Consider the following 5,036-nt stretch of genomic DNA (forward strand, 5'->3'; position numbering starts at 1 on the left):
TAAAAAAGATACATTCATTGGTTGCCAACATGAGCACACATATGCTCAACCAAATCATCTTGCATATGCATGTGAGTTTCCCAATCACTCATTTGATAATGAAATTGGGTGAACTGTGCAAAAGTTGCCGCTTCTCCATGCTCAGGCACAACATTGTCACCCACAAACTGAAATCCTTGGTCGTAGAGACGCTCCAGGCGCTCATCCCCTACAATCATATTGTGCATGATCACACAAGTAGTCATCACCTCCCACAACTTCTTGGTGCTCCAAGTTCTAGCAGGATACCGAACGACGCGCCATCGAGATTGCAGAACACTAAAGGCACGCTGCACATCCTTCCTAGCACTCTCTTGCTTTTGCGCAAATATGTTGGGGGGATGAAGCCCGGGCAGGCAACGGAATCCAGATCCTTTTCAAAAACAACGGGGCCAACATCGGCCCTCAAGACGGCTCACACTTGGTCGGGTTCCTCAACCTGGACAAGCCCCCCAACGCGGCCGAACTCCTTGACCCAATCAAGACGGCAACCTAGCCCTGCCGGTAGGCGCAAGCCGGCCAAACCCAGCGAACCAAGACTTCTCTAGCAAGCGAGCTCTCTTGTGGCGTTTTCCTCAATCCAGCCATGGGTTAGCTCATGTCCCATCCAAGGTACGATGGGACTGGTCTCCACTAAAGTGATGAGCGTGGAAACAGTGCCCCACCAATTCCTCTGACCGACGAAGGCGTGGCAACAGTGCCACACCTGCCCGCTGACCAAGGCTGGCGTGGCTACAACGCTCCCATCATCACTACTGATGCTAGCAGACGGCGACCCGGCGGTGCGCCACTATAGCGGGCTAGACCCGGCTAGTCCGTGACGATCGACAAGATAGAGAATAGTGCCTCCTTGCGCACGGGGCCCGTGCCCGAAGAACCCGGCGAGGCCTGGTACCCGACGGGTCCCAGTGCCGGCTTCCCGAACGCTGACAACCCGGCCCCACGGCCTTGTAACATTACCATTGTATCCCTAGGGGTTGACCTATAAAACCCCCAGTTCAGATCAGTAGAACACACACACACACACACACACACACACACACACCAGGAGAAGGAGCAGCCTAAGCCCTGGCTAGCCTTCCTTCCTCCTCCAAACAGCTCCAGGAGCAACTCTGTACTGATACATATAAACCAAACTCGGTAGGACTAGGGGTATTATCTCTCCGGAGAGCCCCGAACCTGGGTATGTCTTGCGTCCCACGCTCGCTCATGCAGACCTCACCTCTGGAGCCCACTGGTGCCCTCGAGCCTCCTCCTCTCTTTAGCCACCCTTTGGCATCTGTCGTGCGCCCACCATGACAGTTGGCACCTACCGTGGGGCAGCTCGAGGTCCCGGCCGGAGACATGTTCCAGGCGGGGCCCTTCTCCGACTCCGACGAGCCCATCACGCTGGCGGACGACGTCATCGACGCGCTCGCCGCCTCCTTCGCCGTGCTGCGCATCTCCGATATGCCCATGGCTGACGAGTACCCTAGTGGGGTGCTTGACATCTCCGACTCCCCCATTTCCCTCGGCGGTGGCGCTTCCGCCGGGGCGATGGACCTCTGCGTCCAGGTGGAGGTATTCGCCACTGACACCGGCACCTCTTCTTCATCCAGCGTTGCGAGGAAAGCCGCTGAGGCCAAGGCCGCTGCGGATAGCGCCAACGCACCCAACCCGCTACGCACCACGATGCAAAGTCTCCGCGTCCCCGTCACCACCGACGTCGACGCCTTCAATGCCACTGAGACCCAGGCTCGGCATGACGAAGACCGCCAGCGCTTGTTGGACTTGTCTGAGACGCTCACTGCCACACAACACCGTCTGGACTCCACTCAGCGGGAGCGTGCCGCCGCCTACGGCTTCACGCCAACCGCCGCCGAGCCAAGATGGGTCGCCGACGTGCGGGCCCAGGGCGGCGCGATACGTCTCCAACGTATCTATACTTTTTGATCGTTCCATGCTATTATATTATCAATCTTGGATGTTTTATAATCATTTTATATCATTTTTTGGTACTAACCTATTGACATAGTGCCAAGTGCCAGTTGTTGTTTTCTGCATGTGTTTTACATCGCAGAAAATCAATACCAAACGGAGTCCAAATGCAATGAAACTTTAGGAAGATTTTTTATGGACCAGAAGACACCTAATGGGTCATGGCTGCACCTGGGGGGGGGGTGCTCCGAGGAGAGCACAACCCACCAGGGCGCACCCTGGTGGGTTATGCCCACCTCGGGAGCCCCGGACCGCCTCTTTGCTCTATAAATACCCCAATAATCCAGAAACCCTAGGGGAGTCGACGAAAATCAATTCCGGCCGCCGTAGAGTCGAGAACCACCAGATCCAATCTAGACACCATCATGGAGGAGTTCACCACTTCCATTGGTGCCTCTCCGATGATGCGTGAGTAGTTCTTTGTAGACCTTCGGGTTCGTAGTTAGTAGCTAGATGGATTTCTCTCTCTTGTTTGATTCTCAATACAATGGTCTCTTGGAGATCCATATGATGTAACTCTTTTTGCGATGTGTTTGTTGGGATTGGATGAACTTTGAGTTTATGATCAGATCTATCTTTTTATATCCATGAAAGTTATTTGAGTTTCTTTGATCTCTTTTATGCATGATTGCTTATAGCCTCCTATTTATTCTCCGATAGTTGGGTTTTGTTTGGCCAACTTGATCTATTTATCTTGCAATGGGAAAATGTGCTTTGTAGTGGGTTCGATCTTACGGTGCTTGATCCCAGTGACAGAAGGGCAACCGACACGTATGTATCATTGCTACTAAGGATAAAACGAGGGGTCTATCTCTACATTGATAGATGTCTACATCATGTCATCGTTCTTATTGCATTACTCTGTTTCTCCATGAACCTAATACACTAGATGCATGATGGATAGCGGTCGATGTGTAGAGTAATAGTAGTAGATACAAACAGGAGTCAGTCTACTAATATTGGACGTGATGCCTATATAATGATCATTTCCTGGATATCGTCATGATTATTTGAAGTTCTATCTATTGTCCAACAGTAATTTGTTTACCCACCGTTTGCTATTTTTCTCGAGAGAAGCCACTAGTGAAACCTACGCCCTCCGGGTCTCTTTCTCATATTATTTGCCTTTGCGATCTATTTTATTTGCCTTTTATTTTCAGATCTACTAAACAAAAAATACAAAAATACCTTGCTGCATTTTATTTTATTTGGCGTTCGATCTATCAATATTTACAACTCTCTCACGTCTGTTTGCCCATCTTGGTGCGCCGCTACCCGAAATGGATTGACAACCCCTTTTATACGTCGGGTTGCGAGTAGTTGTTATTTGTGTGCAGGTGCTGTTTACGTTCTGTTGCTTGGTTCTCCTACTGGTTCGATAACCTTGGTTTCACATCTGAGGGAAATACCTACCGCCGCTGTGCTGCATCATCCCTTCTTCTTTGGGGAAATACCGACGTAGCTTCAAGCGACATCACGATGCCATCGGCCGCGCCCTTCGCGCAATCTCTCCCATCTATGAGACCCCCGTGAAGAATATGCGTGCCGCCTAGGCGGCCGCAGTCGGCCTGAACCAGCTACAGGACGAGGAGCTGAAGGACCGCCTGCACCGGGTGAACGGCCTCCTCGACGCGGCCAACGCGTAGCAGGAACCGCCTCAACCAGCTCGCCAAGCCGGCGGGATCCGTCTCGCGCCACACCGATGACCCCGAGTAGAACACGGAGTCTTCGCCACCCGGCGAAGCTCATTCTGGCCGAACCCGGACCCGGCACAACCGTGCTCCAGTGACTGCCGATGGCTTGGCCGACGAGCCGGCCCCAGAAGATCGGCGCCAGCGCGATCCTCCCCCGCAACCCGGCTGTCGTCCGACTTCCGCCGACCTGGCCCACCGCAGCGCGGTCGTTAGCCGGCTAGGCCCGTGCGCCACCGTCTCGACCAGCTCGCCCTCTACTGGGAGCTGGAGGAGAACATCGCCGTCGAGCCGGCTTGCTTCATCCCGCGCATCCAGAATGAGCCCTTCCACAAAGGGTTCACGCTTCCCTGCCACACCCCTAAGTACAGCGGCACCGTGAAGACAGAGGACTGGCTCATTGACTACACGACCGCCATCGGCATTGCGGGCGGCAATCGCCGCCTCGCCGTACGCTACGGCCCGCTCGTGCTCCAGGGCTCGGCCCGCACGTGGTTGAACAGCCTACTGGCTGGCAGCATCAACACATGGGTCAACTTCGAGCAGGCCTTCATGCGCAACTTAACCGACACTACAAGCGGCGGCCGCCCTAGCCAGCTCGCCATGTGCGTGTACGGGCCGACGGAGACCGGCCCTGAGTCCCTCATCCTCGACACCACCATTGTCGCACCCCAGCGCATGTGCAAATTCTCCCGGGTCCTCATTGATGGCGGTAGCAGCATCAACATCATCTACCGCGACACCATGAGCAAGCTCGGCCTTGAGGCCAAATACTTGGAGGCGACCCAGACGATCTTCGACGACACAGTGCCCGGCCTTTCCTGCTGCCCCATCGACCGGATCCGGATAGACGTCCTATTTTGCGCCAGCGACCATTTTCAATGCGAGCTGCTCTAGTTCGAGGTGGTGGACCTGTCCAGCGCGTATCATGCATTGTTGGGCCAGCTGGCACTCACCAAGTTCATGGCGGTCCCCCACTATGCCTACCTGAAAATGAAGCTGCCGGGTCCGAAGGGCCTCATCACCATCACCGGCGATTACCACAAGTCCCTGGAGTGTGCCCAAGCCGACGCCAAACTGGCTGATTCACTGGTAATAGCCGAGGAGCGGCGCCAGCTCGACTGGATCGTTGCGCTAGCCAACGAGATGTGATGTCGCTTGAAGCTACGTCGGTATTTCCCCAAAGAGGAAGGGATGATACAGCACATCGGCGGTAGGTTTTTCCCTCAGATATGAAACCAAGGTTATCGAACCAGTAGGAGAACCAAGCAACAGAACGTAAACAGCCCCTGAACGTAAACCATGGCGAGTTGGCCTTCGTCCGCAACT

The sequence above is a fragment of the Triticum urartu genome, chromosome 2A (genome assembly GCF_056163025.1).
Source record: "Triticum urartu cultivar PI428250 chromosome 2A, HENAU_Tu73, whole genome shotgun sequence".
Classification (NCBI taxonomy): Eukaryota; Viridiplantae; Streptophyta; class Magnoliopsida; order Poales; family Poaceae; genus Triticum; species Triticum urartu.